The following is a 20,660-nucleotide window of genomic DNA, read 5'->3' as shown; positions in this document are numbered from 1 at the left end:
TGGCCTTGGCTTTTGACCTTTCTTTGACCTTGACCTTTGACACACACGCACACACGCACACATGCACACACCACCCTGGCCTTCCAGTGTCCTGAAAGTAAGTGGCAACTCTGAGGCTACTTTCAACATCTGGAGGAGTGGCCTGGCAGACCTGTCCATCCTCACTCACCTCCCTTGCTCCTTGGGCATGAAGTTTCTGGGGCGTGGCTGAGGTTCAACAGCTGAGACACATGGAGCAAAGCTCTCTCATTCTCTTGGCCTTGAGGTCCAATCAGGTACCACACAGCCTTAGGCAAGCCTCAGGTTCTTCATCTGAAAAATGGGGATGATCATAATATCACAACTTTAATAATCATATTACCTATCCTCTCAGGACCAGGGGTGTAAATGAGAACTTAAATCTTTAAGAATTCTAAAGTATATCCAAAAATTCTGTATTACAGAAGTAGTAGTGTTGAACGGAGCTTAAGCGCGAGGCTGCCTGCATTTGAATCCTGACTCTGTGACCTTGACCCAGTTCACTGATTTTCTCTGCCTCGGTCTCCTCATCTTGTCGCCCATTACTCCTGATTACTTATAACCTGAACACATTATAACGGAATCATTTTATAGAGTTGCCACCGAACATTTAGATGAGGCGACCGGTTTAAAATAAGCATGCGATAAATTGTCGTCGCTATGATTACTTCCCATCCAACAGAGGGGACACAGCAGCAGTGGTGGTGAAGGACAGTGAACTTAGAAGTATCACGGGGGTGACTGTGCATGAGAGAGCTTCTGTCACCTGGTGAAGGGAAACCAGGTGCACGTAGACCAGCGGTGAAGGGAAACCAGGTGCGCATAGACCAGCGGGGCCCAACTGGGGGCGATTCTGCCCTTCCAGACACTTGTGGGCAATGTCTGGAGACACTTCGGTTTGCCACACAGAGTGGAGGGTGCTCTTGGCCAAGGATGCTGCCGAACGCCAACAATGCACGGGGTAGACGCCCAACAACAAAGAATCGGCTGGCCCCAGGTGTCAGCTGTGCCTAAGTTGAGAACCCCGGGGGGTAGATAGACCCCCTCATGTTTCTGTGTGTGTCCAGGATGGCACACGGCAGGCACACCTGCAGAGAATCCCGTGTTCCCATCAGCAGAAGGAGGGCCCTAATGCGGGCCCGACTGTGAGGTGTCAGCGCTCAGCTCAGACTCCTAGAAGGTAAGACTGACTCCTTCCCAAAGCCTGCTGTGCTCCCCGATCGTGCCGGGTCCAAGTGTAGCTGCTCCCCCTGCCCTTCCTCTATGCAACACTGGGAAGTGGGACCAGAAGATGCCAGAACGTCAGCAGGACATTCTCTCATCGGCAACTGGCTCACTGGGGGACCAGAAGTCAGAAGGTGCTCCTTTCTGACAGCTCTGAGAAAATCTGCTCTGGATCAGAAATCAGTCTTTGGAGTTCCTGGAACATGAGATTATTCTCATGGGCCCTTTGGAGTCGACTCCCTAGTGGTGACGGCCTTCCTTGCTAGGCTCCAGGCAGGAACTGAACCAAACCACTGTCCCTGGGACACACTGAGGATCAGCGGCTTGCACTGTGGGCACCTGCGCTGCGCTAAGCTGGGAGTCCCAGAGCACGGGAACCCCCTCGTGGCCCGGAGGAAACAGTTCTGCAACTCCAGGCAGCTACTCCGTAGCTAAGACCTAGTCCTCTTTTGGCAGAGGACACAGCTAGGCAGCCGGCTGGGTCTCTGGGATATGTTGTGAGTTCCAGCGTCGGAGATGGCTCTCTGGGTAGCATATGGCTCCCCTTCCTCACCTCTCGAATAGTCGAGGCGGCATGTGACAGGCTACACGCTGGACGCAGAGCCAGGATGCCTGGCTGTACCATCCATATGGGGTGGGAGTTCGCATGCCTCATGTATTAGCTTCCGGGGGTGGTTGTAACAAATTTCCACCAGCTTGGGTGGCTTAAAACAACAAAATGTTTTAAGGAGCCCAGAGGTCCGAAATCAAGGTGTTCACAGGCCCACGTTCGAGCTAAAGGTTCCAGGGGAGGATCCTCCCTCGACTCTTCCAGCTTCTGGTAGCTGCATCCCTCTGATATCTGCCTCTGTGGCCACACGGCTTCTCTTCTGCCTGTGTCTGCTCTCTGCCTGGCTAATTGATAAAGATAGGTGGGGTCTCTTTTAGGGCCTACTTGGGTGATCCAGGATGATCTCATCTCAAGATCCTTAACTTAATCACTGCGGCAAAGACTCTCTTCCCAAGTAAGATCACATTTACAGGTTCCAGAGATTTCATGGAGTTATCTGGTTGGGGGGAGGGGGCATTTTTCAGCCTACCGCAGTCACTCATTCTGAAAAATGACAGGCCGATGACGCCTGGGTAACCCTCTGGCTCTGAAATTCTGCAGGCGATCCTCAGAGAATAGGCTGCCTCTGTCCCAGAGTCTCAAATGGATGCTTTTCAAAGCACTTTCACACCTGTTATTTAGCTTTGTGCTGCCGACCTCCTAATGAGGCACCTAGAGGGTCTAATGTTAAACCCATCTAATTGACGAAGCAGCTGAGACCTGGAAACTCCCAACTCACTCTCTCGTTGGGTTATTCAGCAAATTAAAGCCAGGAGCAAACCTCTTGGTTTTCCCCGGGGCCATCTTTCTTCTACTGTGGAACCACTCACCATGGTGTGCTTTGTTCTGGAAGCCAAGGAAGGCGATGAGTCAAAGCCTGCCATGCAGATGCAAACCCACCCAGAATCCCTAACTCATTTAAGGTGGGGTGTTGGAAGGGCTGCATTTGAACTCACTGTGGCCCCGGGTGGCAACAAGTTCTCAGGGTCTGGCTGCGCACGGTCCAGGGACCTCTTCCTCCCTGTGGGGAGCTTCCTAACAAGGGGATTTTCCCCAAACCCAGGAACTGAGGGGCTGTTGGGGACATTAGCAGCGTTAGAAAGACCTGCTTTGCCTCCAGATGAGAAAGATTTCAAGAGTCTTAGGACTGATTGAATTCAGGGATGGGTAAGGGGGTGGGGGTGGAAAGTCCTTGTGTCAGGGGGAGTAGGGGTGGGTAGAACCACCCCCGCCTTTTAAATCTAACTCAGAAATGAGGATGAGGGGATAATTACAGCCAAGTGTTTGGAGACCTTGAGAAGGAACAGGCAACATCAACACAAGGTATCCTGACTAGCCAGGAAGAGGTTGGGGGAACTAGTTGGGAATGGGCTAGATGAGAGGTGAGTATACTGCCTTAAGATCCCCGGAGAGCATGGTGGGTGTATGGGCTGGAAATGACCATTATTTATTTATTGCTTTTGTTCAGTGACTGGGCGCTATGCTGGATGTGTGTGTCGCGCAGACATAGACGAACCACCCGAGGGTCAACCCTTGGTAGGTGGGTGGAAGTTAAAAACTCTCCCCTTCTCTTCCCGCAAACGACATCCTCCTCACGGGCCTAAGATGGTGCCACAAATCCCCGGATCCATTAGCTACCGGATCCTTGGGGGTAGCCTGCAGAAGCTGCACATCTGGGCTAAGGCATCTCACTATCTGGGAGGAGGGAGGCAATCGCAGGCTCTACGAATAGCACACCCTGACTTAGCTCGTTTCGCCCAGTCCTGGCCGTTGGTGCAGCAGGAACCTAGAGGCCTCCTGGTGTGCACAGTGGGGAAGGGCTTGGCCCAGGGCTGCTGGATCCCTGCTGGGTGTGTCTGTGGGAAGCCAGGGGTCAGCAAGACTGGAAGATGGGGAGGGAAGGGTCAATGCAGACAGCCACCAAATGGCTTACAGATTCAGGGGAGGAAATAAGACACCACCACCAAGCAGATGTTTAACCAGCTCTCAGAGCAAGGGAGCCACTTCAAGGGCCAATAGCAGTTCCAACTACCACGCAGAGGATGCTTTTTAACCGTTGGTGGTTCATGGGTCTCTGAGAAACCCAGGAGAGGCTTTTGGATCCCCTCCTTTGAACAATGCACTTTCCTGTGTATGCAGGCATGCACACACAATACATACTTTGTATGCAACTTCCCGGGTCCACTGATCCCTGCAGCCCACGCCAGGATCCCGGTCAGAGACACTTCTTTTCTACCTTCAAATATGGTGCTTTCACTTCCTTAGTTTGAAAGGGCTCAACAACCCTGGAAGGTAGGTGCAGCATTGCCCACTTCCTTAGACCACAAACCAAAGACCCAGAGAGAGCATGCAACATGCTTCAGGTCCTGCAGCTCATGAGTGTCAGAGCTGGGACCAGGAACCCCCTCCTGCACAACTCGAGGGGACTCTACCTTATCTAATTCTGTGTTGTACTTCAAGGAATGTCCTTTACAGAGAACACAAGGAGAGTGGTTTCCCTTTGGAGCTGGGTGAGGCGGCTGCCTTGGCCAACCCAAGCCTGAGTCTTCTGAAACCATTTCTTTAGAGCTCATTTATAGGCATATATGCAAAAGGGCCAACCGAGTGATAGAGCTAATGAGTCCCGGGGGGATTTAGACAGGGATGTAATTGCCGAAGACTTTGATGGCTAAGCTTTCAAATGGGAGAATATTTCTAAGTCACCTATTCATCCAACAAATTCACATGTGGAGCACCTCCCACGTAAATTACAGCTCCCTCTCTTGCCCCCTTGAGTAAAACCCAAACTCTCTGCAATGGTCTCCATGCTCCAGCAGGGCCTGTGTCTTGCCTTTCTCCCTCTCCTCACCTCTTGCTACTTGCTTCCTGATTGCGTTACACTCTACCAACCCTGATCTTCTGTCAGGTTCTAGCTCTTGCCAAGCTTTCCCACCCCAGGGCCTTTGCACTTGCTGTTCCTCCTGCCTTGGAATCTTTCTGCCCTGGCTCTTCCCATGGCTGGCTCAGTCTCATCCTTTAGGTCTTAGCTTGAATGTCACTTTCTCAGAGAGCTCTTCTTTGACTTTATCTAAGAATATCCCTTCATGATTCTCCAGCCATCTGTTTCTTTCTTCTTAGAACTTATAACAATCTGTAGCTGTTTTCATGTCTTTATTTGCTTATGTACTTATTATCTATGGCTCCTTTGACCATCTAAATCTCTATGAAGGTGGCAGCCATGTTGTCTTTATATCCTCAGCCCCTGGCATATAATAAGGGCTCAATTACTGAAGAATGAATAACTGAAAAGTATGTTTGGAAGCAGGAGTATTCCTTAGCCACCACTTTACCCTAGTTAGTGCAGTAATACAACCACCATTTGGCTCCAGAGTGGAGTGTGACACTGCCCTCATCTTGAGCTGGTGGGATCATGACTTGCCAAGATGGAGGCCTCTGGGGCCATCCGAGAAAAACCAAGCTGAAAAAAGATAAAGGTCCTATTACATCAGCTTTGGGAAGCAAGAAGAAATACAGTGTAAGGGGCAGGTCATGATGCTCCCAGCTTAAGAGAGTGATGCTAGCTTAAAAAAAAAAAAAAAAAAAGTCTTGCCAATCGGATCCATCGTCTAAGGAAACCACCCTATGGACAGTTTGGTGACAAAACCTGAAGAATAGGCAATGGGCAACACAAGGGTGGCAGGGGACTTTTGGAAGTTGTATTGCTTTCTTAGGAAAATGCTGCCGGCTTCTGGAATTGCAGTTTAATTAAATTCAGTTGGCTGGATACCTTCAAAGGCTGTTCCAGGTTCTTACCAGCCCTCACAGACACAGGCATCTTCCAGGCAAATGTGGGAGCTGGAGAGTGGTGAAGCAATCGCTCGCAAGATAAGGCAGGCACCCTCCAATCACGGATCATACCCCCCAGGCATGCGGCGGGGGGATGGTCAGGGAGGCGAGCAGCCGAGGGACCTGAGCACCCCATCCTTCCTCCACCCACTCTATCCTGCCGCCCGGGGACAATGAAGGGCGAGGCAGTGTTCTCCCTACGGAGGTGATGTGGGGCATCGGGGCACTGAGAGAAACACCAAAAGGGGCAGACAGACCCACCTCCCCTGATTTCTCAGACTCTCTTCTGGTTTCTTCAGATGCAGACTCTCCCAGGGTGACTCACCTCTAACCAGGGGTGGAGCCTACAGGGTAGGTTTCTCAGGGTTGATCTTTCCAAGAAGAGAGGTTTAGGGGCACAGGGGCTGCTGCCAAACTGAACTGACCTTTGCCATGCACGTAACCCAGGACTACACTAGGTGCACGCACACCTTACATCTCATTTGATTGTGTCAACAATGTCCGGGGAAAGGTTTTGTTAAACCCATTTTCCAGATGAGGAAATTGAGGCCCAGAAAGGCAATTGTCACTCATCCGAGATCACTCAGCTTCTAAGTGGCTAGCAGTGTAGGTTGAGATGGTTGAGCTCATGCATTTGGCACTACTTCCTTTTTTTTTTTTTTAAGATTTTATTTATTTATTTGACAGAGAGAGACACAGCAAGAGAGGGAACACAAGCAGGGGGAGTGGGAAAGGGAGAAGCAGTCTTCCTGCCGAGAAGGGAGCTCGATGCGGGGCTCAATCCCAGGACCCTGGGATCATGACCTGAGCTGAAGACAGTCGCTTAACCAACTGAGCCACCCAGGCGCCCCTTTGGCACCACTTCTTGATTACCTATCACTATAGACTATCAGCACTATTTTGGGTGTTATGGATATGGGTAAAAAAAAATGCAGTCCTTGACCTCAAAAAGTTTACTCTTCTTTTACACTTAAGATTGCATCTTACATATTGATGTGTGTATTTGTCTCTTTCCCTGTTAGGCTGCACACTCTTTAAGAGCGGGAGCCTCACTTCAGCTTCCCAGGACTCCTTGGGCAGTTTGGTGAAGCCTATGGATCCCTTTTCAAAACTCTGCCTTTCAGTGCATAAAATAAAGCACATAGGATTGCAAAGGAAATCAATTATACTGTAATACAGGTATCAAAACATGGAAAGCCAACTGTGTGAAGCAGTAATATATGAGCTTCTTTATTATGTCCGGAGTAACAAGATCTCACCACTGGTCTATCTGTTTCTGCAGTTTCTAAGTTTTGAGGAGCACAGATGATATTTTGCAACAACTGTGAGTGATAGGGAAGGCTCTGCATTTGCGTGAGGGCTGAAGTCACAGGAACTGATGACACTACCATGGGTTGTCACCTGCGTTCCCAAGGGAAGAAAATACTGCCTTTCTATGAGAGGTTACTGAAGGTAAAAATGGTATTTTTCCCCCAGCTAGATGCATGGACCCCTGGATTCTAGCTATGCACCTACAAGGAGCTGACCATGCCAGACGTAGGACCCTTATGAACCAGGGGCATTTCCCCCACGGGGTGCTGCTGTCCAGAAGCACCCAGCGCTGGTGCGAGGGCCACAGTAACTCAGCTGGGAAGGACGCCTCCCACGGTCGCTGTCCTATCTCTTTCCAATTGAGTGCGGGACTGTCTGGGTTTCCCATGTTATTGGGGAGGGTTCAGTGTTGACGCTGATCAAGCCAGAAATAAAGGCAGGAGGGCACAATGGTCCCGAGCATGGCCCTGGGGGGCACTGGAGATCAGATTCACATGCAGATGCCCCTGTTCATTCCTAACAGGTCAGGACTCAAGAGCTCTCAGCTGCACAACGGGGCTGAAGATTGCACCCTGGCGGGGTCGTTGAGAGGACCCAATGAGATAAGGGATGGAGAGTGTGGGTACAGTGCCTGTGCGTGGAAACCACTCAATAAAAGAGCTGTCTGAGCGCGACCTTGTCCCTTCATTGCTTCTCTGGTGAAGCAATGTGAAGTACCGCAGACGGCGTTTGAATCAGACCTGTCCAGATGGCTGCTTCTGCATCCCACTTGGGAACCCACTCCAGGACGTGGCCGTGTACAGCTGGGAGAACCTCCCCGTGGGAGCCACGGAAGGTTTCTCTCTTCCTCCCCACTGCCCAGCCCAGCCCAAGCTGATGAACTTGGCAGTGCACATTTAACCACCGGCTTGATGGCTTTCCTTTTCTTTTTTTTATTGTCCACCAAAGCTGAGTTGCTGAGTGAATCGTTAAGGGAGTGAATTCCAAGAGCGTGAGCTTCTCTTGTTTCCCAGGACAGGTTTGGGCCAAGACAAACCCCAGTGATGCCAACAGCAGTTGCTGGAACAGAGCAGCTTAAAGCTGACTTCTCGGCAAGCCTTTCGGGGCTCTGTTTGAACATTCTCCTCTCTTCTTCCACCCGGTGATTAAAGGAACCACATATAACTTTCTCCTTATGTCTTGTTCCGTTTCCTCCCCCATATGCCCCTTTGGAAAGGCTCTGCAGAGTCCCTCCGTGTTTCTCAAAGAGCCCCGGAGCTGTGGCCTCTTGATTTATGTTTGCTTGGCAACGTGAGGTTGAAATAGCCTGAGAAGCCTGAATAACTGGAAATGGGCGATGGAGAAGGGTGGGGCCGGTGGGAGGGTCTGGTGGTGGCTTATGCTTAGCCCTCCCCCCATCAGACCAAAGCCGTGGACCCCAGAACCTGAGTGCAAAAGGAACATCAAACCAAGTGGCTGGAGTTTGAAAAAGAAGTCAAGATTGTCCAAAGAAACTCACACTATCAATCCTTTCTGCGTGCTCCTTGGGTTTTCTCCTTCCACAGATCCCTCCTCCTGTTCCCTGTTCATTTCTCCCGTGGGGGAAATAACAGAAATTTTAATCTCCTGATCTGGCTCATTGCAGGAACTCTCTCTAAATATCAGCTGAATTAAATACTTGTATAAAAGAAGTTGGGAGTCGACTTTTTTGAGTTTGGTTCTGTTACACATTTTGCCTGAGCGTGCAAGCATGGCTTTCAACCCCCATGCAAGGTTGTGTCTGTTTCCCGAATTAGATCTTGAGTGATCTGAGGGTAGGAACTATTCTTCCCTCCTTCTCTCCTGTCCTTATCCCCTTCCACAAATATTTATTGAGCACCTACTAGATGCAATCGTCATCTCCTCTCGGCCCCCCCACTAGCACTGGGCTTGTCTGTGTTCTACTAGCTGCCGGATGAACAGATGAATGAAAAGACAGTGTTTTAGGTGGGACTCCAAAAAGTAAGCCAAGATCTTCAGTTTTCCTAGAAGGCTGCACATGCGGTTAACATCTCAGAAATGGGATCCCAGGCAGCAGCGAAGTGGGCTGGGACTGGCACTAGGAATAAGGATCCCGGGTTGCTGGTCCCAACTCGGCTGCCATCTTTCTGTAGGGGTCTGGGAACAATCTGTCTAACTTTTTGGCCTATTGTTGTCCTGTCTGTAAAATGAAACCAAGCTCAAGACTTCTTTCATATCTAGAGTTCTGTGATTCTCCAAAACCCTTTAGCCCCAGATCCAGTGAAATCAGACCCTTCCATAACCGAATTAGGAGACCACCAGATTCACTCCCAGCATATTCACTTCTTGGACCGTCTCTTCTTTGCCTGATTGGAACTTCCAGTGTCTTTTTGTGTTCAAGAATCTAGAGTGGCTCCCAATTGCCTGTCATATGCATATGCTTTCCTCTCCTTGGCTTTCAAAAGATAAACAGTCTGTCCACTATCCACAAATCCACCGTATTTCTCAGCACTCAGCACTTGGAATCCCCCAGTCCAGGCAGGCTGCTTTCCTCCTTGACCCTGATCTGTGTCCAGGCCTTTACTTATGTGCCCTTCCTGTTCCATTTCTGACTTCTAAATCGCAGTGATTTCGTAAAGTCTCCATTATGGTCAATGAAATTTAAAGTGATTTTGAATAGATCACCCCCAAATAAGAACTTATTACAGGAAAGAAAAAATTAGCCGTAATTCCACATCCAAAGACAAAGGCTTGTGAACACCTGGGCTTACTTCTTTTGTCTTTTTTTTTTTTCTTTTTAAATCTGAGCAGGGTTTTAGGGGATGAACCACAGACCTTATTTATTGATTGCCTATGGTTGACTATGGGAGTTGCTTCTGATCTTTCACCGTCGTCTACCTGTTGTGACGGCCGTCCGGTCACTGAGCCATTTTACATGTCTTTAATTATGTCCTTGAGCTAAATTCCTAACAATAGAATCACTGGGATTAAAGGCCTTTTGATGATGGGGGTGGGGGTGGGAGAAGAGGAACCACATTGAGATCCAAATCCTTCGGTGAGTCCAAGGAGCACGCTGAGTGAGAAAGTGACAATCCCCATCTTCTTCTTTGGAAATAGGCCAGTTTAACAGGTACCCTGGCACCCTTGCTTTCCTGCCTACTAACGTTCTGGCCCAACACCAAGCTTCTGAGACCTCGATGACTGGTTTTCTAAAGGCAATATACTAAAGAAAAAAAAAAACTGCAGGGTATCTTTAGCTGGGACTGAGGATTCCGGAGCTAAGTCTCTCCTGAGTCTCCTCCACCCCACTGCCCCCCACCCCCTCCTCGGGTGATGGAACTATGCACTTGGGCATATGTGATTGACTGTGGTATTAAGAAAATATGTATGACACAATGTTTTTTAGCTTTTTCCAGAGATATTTATATCACACAAATGGCATGTTGGGTTCCCCCCCCAACCACTAAGAATGAATAAATCAATTGTCCTAATCAAGCTAATGGAGAGGATGTGGACTAGAAGAATGGGTGGGAGGGGCCTCTCTGCCTGAGCCTGCTGCCTCCTGATCAGGGGGACCCTCGCAAGCCTCTTCAGGTCTCTGGGCCTCTGTTTCTCTGTCTTCAAGATGGGCATGGTGTTGTCCGACCACTAATGACTTCACAGGATAAAGAACATCGGAAGCATTTGGAGTTCCTTGGAAAGAAAGTAGCTGTATGAATTTTTAATCCTCAATTTCCAGCTCTTTGTCGAGGAGCGGAGCTGTAAACACAGAGAACTCACCACTACATTCTGGTTTATAAGGTTTTTTTGTCTCGTACGATCCCACAGATCTGACCTTAAGAACAACTCAGAGTGTGAGGGGAAATGCAGTTTGTTGTGGTCCTTGTTATTACATAAAAATTAATGGCTTAGCAAAAGCAGGGATCACCTTGTCATGCTGAGGTCATGTTTACACCAAGCAAATACATTTCAAGTTCCTAAACCTTCAGCAGCCCTACAGGGCAGGACGGACATCATTCCCAAGCAAGACTCAGAATCCCCGGCCAGAATCACGATGGCTCTGAAGGCTCTGAGTACTATTTCTGTGGCCAGAACCCCATCAGTGTCCAGATGCCTTATGGTCAAGGGAGGTTTTCCAGTTCCTGACTTACTGAGACCTGCTAACTCCACTGGACGGTGAAAAAAAGAAAAGAGAAATTCACAAGGACATAGGACCCAAACTCAGATCTCATTCCTTGTTCATCCTTCCATTCACCAAGTATTTATTGAGCAACCTAGAATCTCCCGGGGATGGTGCTAAGTGCTAGGGTTGCAGTGGATGGCAAAAGCAGAGTTGTCCCTGCCCGGGTCGGGCGGAGGTTGTAGTCAAGTTGAAAAGACGGACATTAACTGGTACACATAGAAGGAAATGTAAAATTACTGAATGGGAGATAATGAGTGCAAGGCTACGGGAGTGAGATGCATCCTCAGACGGGGGTCTGCTCTAGCCTTGGAGAGGAGGAAAGGGGGAAGTCACCGCACATACCAAGGCCCCCCTTGAGAGAGAGAGAGAGAGAGAGAGAGAGTGGCACCTCTGAGGATATGACAGGCTAGAGGCTAGAGGATAACAGTGAGGGGGAGAGACCTGAAAGATGGAGCTAGGCACAGCCACTGGGATGGCCGGAAGGAGAAAAAAAAAAAAAGGAAAATAGCAAGTGTTGGCAAGGAATTGGAAAACCTGGAACTCTAGTGCTCCGCTAGTGGACATGTAAGATGGCGCAGTTGTGTGGAAAATGGAAAACAGTCTGGCATTGATTCAACAGATTAAACACAGAATTACCATCAGAGCCAGCAATTCCGTTCCTGAGTATATACCCCCTGAAATTAAAGCAGATGTACAAATGAAAACTCATACACACGTTTCAGAGAGGCAGTATTCATAATAGCCAAAAGCTGGAAACAAGCCTAATGTTCATCAATGGATACGCAAAAGATGATAGATCCATACAGTGGAATATTATTTGACCACAAAAAAGAAGGAAGTTCTGACACACACACTACCACATGGATGAACACTGAGAACATGATGCTAAGGGAAGGACAAAGTCATAAAAGACCATATATTGTAGGGTCCTATTTATATGAAGTGTCCAGAATAAATAAATCCATAGAGACAGAAAGCAGACTGGTGGCTGCTTGGGGTGCGGAGGAGGTGCAGGGTGGGGGGGGTGGGGAGAGGCAGAATGGGGAGTGACCCCTAATGGGTAAGGGGTTTCAACTGGGGTGATGGTCAAAAAGTTCTGAATTAGATAGTTATGAGGGTTGTAAAACAGTGTGAATCTATTTAATCTCACTGAGTTACTTCAAAATGGTTAAAAGGTAAATTTTCCATTACTTGTATCTAACAATAATAATAATAATAATGTGGAGCTAGGGAGGGAGGGCCAGCCAGCTGGTGAAGTGGTTGGATAATGTTTTCACACTGACAACAACCCACACACCAGCCTGGCTGCAGGTGGGGAAGGAATGGGAGTGGGCAACAATGTGAGGAGGGAGTCCAGTGAGGAGCTAGGAGCAGTGGTCCAGGAGAGAGATGGCTTGGACCAAGGGGCACAGTGCTGGTGGAGAAAAGTGGGCAGAGCTGAGGGATATATAGCAGATAAAAAAGAGGGTTGGTGAGGGCTTGGGCGCACAACCATCCCAAACAGACTGAACTCTGGCCCCCTCATATACATTTGTGCACTTATTTATGGGGCTTGGAAGAAGAAAATATGGGTCCTCAAAAGGATGCTGGAAAGCATGCTGGAAGAAGACCCTTGGATTCGATTCTTTATTCTTTTTGTTGACGGACCTGGAGTACGTAACTTCATTTCTTTGTGCCTCAGTCTTTTCCCCGGTAAAATCAGGACCCTAAGACCTACCTAATTTAGAGGTTGCTATGCCGAGATGGGAAGGGATAAGCATATCGGGACAACAGCACCTGCCCTAGGTATCTCCTGGAATTCTTGGGAGACCCAAATGAGCTGCTAATCTTTCAAAGAACACCGATCACCCAGGGAAGCAGCACAAGCTGCTGGGGCTGAGGTCAGTTTTAGCAGGCAAGTCCCTTGAAGAGATTCTCCAAAATTGGTGATTTTATAATAACCCCAGAGGTAACAGATTACACTTATTAAGGCTATGATAAAAAGGCAGAGGGCTCTAGGAAGCAAAGACCCCCCCAAACGTTACCGTCCTTCTTCTGCACTTGCCCCGCCCCTTTCAGAGAGGCCCCGCCCCCGGCCCCGCCCCACCCGGACCCCGCCCCCGATGTTAGCGCGCGGGCCAGGCTCCCTTCAACTCCCAGCTCCCGGGGGTTGGAGGCTCCCACCTGCGCGAAGCTTTTGGTACCCGGGTGGGAATGAGAGGGCATTTGATGGGCGGGGACGGGAAGGCTGGAAATTGGCTGGTTGAGAACTGGGGAGACCATTCCACCCCCCTCCGTCCCCGCTCTTCACTCACCCCCTAGTTGAGGGCCTGGGCCTTTGCAATAACCTAAGTACTTATTTAATGCATGCCCGGCTCCAGAGTTCTTCATTTGTCTTTCTGTCCTTCATAGGCCAGTGTGCTTCCGCCTCGTGTCTGTACACGTTGACGCGCCTGGAGAGGGGGTTGCTTCCCAACGGCTCCTCTTCGACCCCCAACCCCGGGCCAAGGGCATAGAGAGAGGCTGGGGCGGGGGACGAGGGGGAGGTGAGGGAGCACCACAGCACAGGCTTCTGGAAACAGATCCCATGCCAACTTGGATTCTGTCCTTCTCTCTAATAAAAGGAACTTTTCGCTTGTGTGTGCGTGCGTGTTTTTCAAACACCCTTTAAAATTTTTTATTTAAGGAGGCTGGTTCCTAGCCCTCTGATTGGAGGTATCACAGCGCAGCAGCGAAGCTGAGTCCGGCACCCGCTCGCGCGCGCACACACCCCCCCCCTCCCGAGGTTTCCCCGAATGTATCTACTGCGTTACAACTAGACGCGGCCCCTCCCCCACCTCGCCTTTCCCCTCCCTCCCCTCAATCTTGGGAGGAGCATTCTCTGTGTCTTCCCGAGTCCCCGAGGGGGACCTCCTATGTTGGAGTGGGGTGGGGGCAGGGTCCTACAACGAAGACCAGAAAGAACAAATTAGATAATCAAAAGAATTATAGTAATTGCTTTCACTTTCCCCGAGCCGGCTCTGCGGATGCTCTCCCCCGCCCCTTCCCTGGCTTTCAGTCTGTCGGGAAGACTCGGTCTTTCCGACCCCCACCCCTCGCCCAGGCTCCTCCTCTCTTCTCCTCTCCTCTCCTCTCTCCTCTCCTCTCCTCTCCTCCCCTCTCCTCTCCCCTCGCTCGCGCGTGCCCTCTCTTCCTCCGTTTGCTGGTGTGCTGGAACGTTCAGCGGAATATGATGAATGATCACCTGTCACGGCTTGTTTATTATAATGCAGGCAATCAATTACACATCCCCAACGCTGGCCGGCCCGCAGGAAATTTATATGCTCAGCACAAACCAATGTGAAAATGGAATCTCATTTGCCAAATGTCTTTCTCCCCGTACAGCGCGATGATTGCAGTCTGTGTTTGTTTCAACAGTCGCGTACAACTGACAGTGCCATCATTTACTGCCTGGCTCAGGTCACGTTACGCTAAGGTTTTATTTATTGCGTTACGATGGCCAGCACAGGAAAAAGACAAGGGTGTCTGTCAGGGATGCCACCATGTTAAAAAGCGGGCGGGCAACACAGCAGCCTCAGCCCCTGCCCTGGGCCCCTTGCTCCTCCAGGCCTGCTCCACCTGCGTCCTCCTGCGAGGACTCCTAGGCCCCCTGGGGGAGGCAGCTCTGGGTGTCGGACGCTCCGCGGATGCTCCACAGGTTCCGGGGCTCAGATCTCATGGACCAGAGTTGGAATTCTGCTTCTGCTCCTGCCTAGTTGAGTGTGGTCTGGGATTCAACCTCCTCATCTGGAAAATGGGAGTCTTAATACCCTCTTCACAGGAGTACCGTGATGTCTGGGTTATCAGAGGTGTGGATAGATTAAGTCCTGGTCAGACTTCACATCACACTCTGGCCAGCCTAAGACCCGCCCCCTGGGAGGCAGGGAGGGGAGGTCCCATTAGAAGAGAGAGGCCTTGGAATTCATGTCCTGTGTTAAAATCTCCCACTCTCTACTTCCTGAGACTTGGCTGTCTCGAGATCTCAAGTTTCCCTTCCAGGTGGAATTTTGCACTTTTGTTCCTCTGCAAGGACACATAGTGGGATTTGGGGAAAATAAAATGGCCATTTCACTCTACTTCTGTTGCTGTCATTGTAAAAGTAGGCACAGCAATCCTGGTCTATCCGGCTGTGTGACCTCAGGCACACCTCTCTGAGCCTTGCATTCCTGCCTTGCAAAGTGAAGAGAGTAGCCCCTAAACTGCCTGCCCGCGTCTTGCTGGCAGGATCCCAGAGTGTCCATAGGTGTAGGCAGTCCCATGCAAACTGGAGCAGGCCCTTGTCACCTCTTTGCATCGGGAGTTCCAGTTGGTCTTCGGGGTTTTGCTGCACAAAGTGTTGACCCACATTTGTAGCCTGTGCAGCATTTGGCATAAAGTAGGAGATCAGTAATGGGGGGCAGGCAGATTCTCATAGGTGTATTCGATTGTTCCTATATCGTATATTTCTTTATTATCTTATGTATTCACTTAATGGCTGTCCTCAGACTAGTCCGATTTGGCACATCCTAAAGAAATCCATTCATATTTGTGGCTTTAATGGATGGATGGATGGATGGATGGATGGATGGATGGATGGATGGACGAATGGCTACTTAAATGAATTCATCACAGGGGCAACCTCTGTTGTGAAGGGGGCGGGCCCTGGTGAAGGGATGTTTACAGGCATCCTCACCATTCCTGATCTCACGGAATCAGGCTATTCCACACATGCCCGGCCTTGTTTGGGTGCCCAGGGTGATGCCTACTACATATATTCAGACAGTGGCAACTGGTGACTGAGCACATGTGCATCCTTCCGGCTCCCCTCAGACCCAAATCCCCTGAACAAACTCCCCACCATCCTCGCATCCCATGTTGCCTTGAAGTCTCTATGCTTCCCTCAATGATGGGCTCCTTACGGACAGGCGGCTACAACTCATTCGTATTCGAGTCCCCAGAATGCCTAGCAAGGTGCCTGCCTAAAACAGATGCTTTGCAGTCAGTCAATAAAGATGATCTTTTCTACACACTGATGTATGGACTACAACTCAGAATTCCATTGAAACACGCTGAGTCAGGGGGAAAAAACGTTTCGGGCTCATATTTAAAAAGTGAAAAATTAACAGCTGCGTCATATATTTTGGTCAAGTGCTTTGGATTTGTGGAAGGGACTTCTTTCTATAAATATGATTATTAGTCGCCCTGATTATAACAATACCCCGGGGGATGGCACAGAGCTCTGCCTCCCTTGCAGGGTGGGCTGGGGAAGGCCGGGTATTCCCTCTGCTGACTTGCTTCACTAGTTGACTAACAGACCTTATTCCCTGGCCGAGCCCACAATATCCGACCAATGCCAGCTTCCCAACATGGAGGGGAAGCAAAAGCAAGCACGAGGGGATCCTGGGGGAAAAGCAGCCTGGGTCTGCTGCTGCTTTGACAGTTGAGGCTCCAAGAGGGGCTGGCAAACAATGGGAAATGAAACATTTGAGTGGCTGCAAAAAATTCCGTGGGAAATCCCCCCCGGTGGTATTTATGTGCCACGGCTGTGACAAGGGAAGCTCGGGGCTTTCAATTTCAAGGGTTCTTGAGCAGACCACAAGGGTGTTCTGAGGTGGCATTCCCCAGGAACAGCTCTCCTGAGCCACAAAGGGCCGGTCTGTCTGTCCAGGGAATATTTGGCCACGTGCACAAAGTTGGCTGTGAACTGCAATGGACTGTCAGGAGCGCACCCACAGCAGCAGAGCTCAGTCCTCTGACCCTTCCGCGCTAAGACAAATTCATCGCAACGGTTCCCCGAGATTTTCCTTAGCCTCAAGAGCCTGGGGGCTTATGTGACTAGGGGTTTCCCTCAGGCTCAGCCCTGCTTCCAGAACTTCGGGAATCTTAGCCCTCTGCCGACCACTCCCATCTAACTGAAAAATCCAAAATCTGGGCCTCATGCATTCCCCATGGCATTTTCTGGTTAATTTGTGGCCTTCTCCTGTTTTCTCCATTCCTATTTGTAATGGACATTTATTTGTCTCTTGCTCCCCCAGCCTCCTTGAGAGAATAAAGTGGACTTGCTTTGCTTTTCTTAGAACTAAGACATATTCAAGACTGCCCACTATTGCTCATGTCCTGCTGTGTGATATATGTGTTTATAGATCCGCTTAAAGGTGAGGTTTAGAGCTTTTTAGAGACACTTAGTAGATGAGAACACTAAAACTTACCGGGATAAATAAGTTGCCTGTGTCTATTGGTCAGGAGGTTTCAGTTGCAAAGTGACAAGCTCCTATCTTAAATGGACTTCAGCCAGATCAAAAATATATTGGATTATTTAACTGAGAAGCAAGAGCTGGATTAGCTTCAGGCACGGCTGGATCTAGGCCCTCAATTAAGTCTTTAGGAATTTGCCTCTCTTCATCTCTTTGGCTCTGCTCTTCCCTGTGTGGGTTTCATTTTTAGATTGGCTCTCTCCACCTGTTTTACATCTTCCTGGAGTCAAATCCCAGCTTTCTCCTGGTTGCTCCTGTAAAAGTCCCAGGGTTATGTCTAGGGGGGCGGGGGTCTGACAGGTTCGGTTCAGCTGCCCATTGCTAAACCAATGACTATGGCAAGGGGTACAGAATAATCTGATTGCCCAGGCCCCAGTCATGTGCTCACTGCCAAAGCATAGCCAAACCACAAGCAAGGAGTAAGAGTGGGTCCCCCAAGAATACTGAGGTGCTCTTACCAGAAGGAGGAATGAATGCTGGGTGGGCAGAAAGACCTGATGTCCTGTACTCCCATGTCACACTGGCAGTAAGGGGCAGGCAGACCTGCATGCAGATCTGCCCTCTACCTTCTCCATGCTGCTGGAGACCACCTCGGGGACCCCCTAATGCTCTAGCCTAATCTTGTCACACGAATTCCTTCTAGTCGGCAGGTTTCAGAATGTGCTAGGGGAGGGAGGAAGACAGCAGAGGAGAGCAAGGAGAATGGGTGCCAGAACTCAGAGGCTGTGCCTATAGGACCCCTCCCTTGGCCTCTCTTTCAACAATGCAGCAATTCTTGTGTTTGTTGGTACATTCAGTTCCCTTGGACGCTTTCATTTAAAGAAATAGCTCCTCGTACTTTTAAAGGCTTGAAATCAGTGATTTTTCTGCAACCCTTGCCCTCTCACTCATTCATAAATGAGGAACAATAGCTCAGAAAGAGGCAGGAGCTTGACCAAGACCACGCAGCAGCGCAGTGCACAGTGAATCTGAGAAATCACACCTCTGGATGCCCACCTCCTGCCCTTTCCAGGTGCACGCAGCCCTGCAGGTGGGTTAGAGATCCAGGAGCGGAGACCACCACACGCACCCCTGCCGTACAGGACTGATTTATTAGCCAAGGATGCAGATCTTAACACTAACAGAGCAGTTTCCCAGAGCGGAGCAAAAAGAGTGAAGCTTTTTGCAGCTTTTTTTCTAGTCTCTGGGTGCGGGCAGCCGCTGGGGACACTTTGTAGGTAGGATCCTGCCAGAAGGGAGAACCACAGCCAGATTCCTGCTACTCCCTCCTCATTCTGGGAGCTTACCTCACCGTTCCAGAAGAACCTACATGAGTAAGCCATGTGCTTCTGGTTAGGATGTTTACAAACAACTAACTGTTCTGCTCTGTGCTCTCATGTCTGCAGAGCTGGTCTCTGCACACTGGCCCGGCCATGTATTTCAAACACACCTTTCTGCAGTGCTGGCCACTGCTAATCATCACAACTAAGCTTTCAGAGCGTGTATGTTGTTCCCAGAACTGTGTGCTAAGTGCTTGCCAGGTATCATTTCATTAAATCCTCTCATAACCCTGTGACAGTAGGTACTATGATCACCCTCATTTTACAGGTGAGGAGACAGAGGTACAGAGAGATGAATTAGTTTCTTGAAGATCCTCAGCTGGCTTCAAACTCAGGCAATCAGAGTCAAGTGCATGAGCTCTTATATTGCTATACTAGGCGCGTGATCACTGCTTTGGACAAGGAAGATGTACATTGTCACTGCACCCACACAGAGACGGACAGACAGACAGAAAGTTCTCTGCTTTCTTCATTTGGGCCCTTCCTTCCACCACCCATGTGCCTCCAGCCGGGTCTGAGGAGCACTGTGTTTTTCCTTTTCTCCCACACTGCCAGGTGTCTTCAGCAAACACACCCAGGGGATTCCAGGAAGACAACTATGACATCATGGAGTGGGCACGGCGCATCAGGTGCGAGCAGAACATGGGTAAGTCAGGTACGGAAAGGCACGCGGTCTCATTACTTAGACTACCTTGCAGCAGCTTATTGAATTAGTGTGATTCGTAACATCTTCAACTTGGATCTCCTCCAGGCCAGCCAGCTGGTGCATTCAGTACTACTCAGCTCGCCTTAACTCAATTAACTAAGCCGGGCTGAGCCGGGCTGAGCTGAACTCAACAAGTATTTCTTAAGCACTGAGCTGGCTGCAGGCGAAAAAAAAACAAAGGAGGGTAAGATGCAGACTCTGCCAGACTCGGCCCTTAAGGAGATGCCTTGCGCTCTTAATGGCATAATACAGCGCCATCATTTCCAAGTACCGCCTGCATGATTCTCCCCACATCTGCACACCCCCTGTGCTATGATGTACTTCACAGTCTTCTTTAAGTAAATTAATTTTTTTAAGTAAACTAATTTCCTTCTCTAAATTTAATTTTTTAATTATTCACATAAAAATGACAGAACATAAAAGAAACCACTTCGAGGGGAACAATTCAGGGGTATTTAGTACCTCTGCAGTGTTGTAAAAGCCACTACCCCTATCTGGTCCCCAAACACTTTCATCCCCCCCAAAATAAAACCCCACACCCACGAAGCAGGTGGTCCCCATTCCCAGTTCCCCCAGTCCCTGACAAGCACTAATCTACTCTCTGTCTTTACGGGTCTGCCTCTTCTGGACATTTCCCATAAATGGAATTATACAGTGTGTGGCCTTTTGAGATTGGTTCCTTTCACTCAGCATGGTATTTCCTAGGTTCATCCATGTTGGAGCGCGTATCAATACTTTGTTGCTTTTTATGGATGAGTAATAGTCCATTGTATGGATAGTCCACGTTTTGTTTCTCCATTCATCTGTTCGATGGGCATTTGAGCTGTTTCTATGTTTTGGCTATTGTGAATGGCGCTGATAAATAAGTGTATTTTATTTATTTATTCTTTTGAGATGTGAGTGACATAACAGGTGGAAATCTGGAAAGTTGCACAAATTTGGGTGTTAATCCTCAGGCAGGGGCCACGCTCATCTCTGCAGCGTTCCAGTTTTCATATATGTCCTGCCAAAGTGAGGACTTAGTAAGTTAATTTTAAAAGGAAATGACTGTAAGTAGGAAACCTCTATTTCTCTACTAGACAGCCAAGTAGATACATACATATTAGGAGTACAAATTTCACCTGCTGAGTACCAAGGATCATCCTGTGCACTATCAGATACAGCCATGATGAATCTGAGCCGGGACTGGATGGGGTCAGGTCCTCGAACTTGAAACCTGGCTTTGCCATCCGTGTGATTCTGGGTAAAGGCTCCT

General features: G+C 49.3%; 1 non-coding gene across 1 annotated transcript; it reads right to left on the bottom strand.

The window, feature by feature from the left end:
- Nucleotides 1-20,319: 20,319 nt before the first annotated feature.
- On the bottom strand, nt 20,320-20,424 carry LOC114219231 (U6 spliceosomal RNA). Its single transcript, XR_003611349.1, has one exon. It is a non-coding gene; the product is annotated as a U6 spliceosomal RNA (small nuclear RNA).
- Between the last annotated feature and the right edge of the window lie 236 nt (nt 20,425-20,660).

Source organism: Eumetopias jubatus, unplaced genomic scaffold (genome assembly GCF_037043125.1).
Source record: "Eumetopias jubatus isolate StellerSeaLion01/CBP00866 unplaced genomic scaffold, mEumJub1_p1.0 scaffold_16, whole genome shotgun sequence".
Classification (NCBI taxonomy): Eukaryota; Metazoa; Chordata; class Mammalia; order Carnivora; family Otariidae; genus Eumetopias; species Eumetopias jubatus.
Note: the sequence above shows the minus strand (reverse complement) of the source record. Positions and strands in the feature narration are given on the sequence as shown.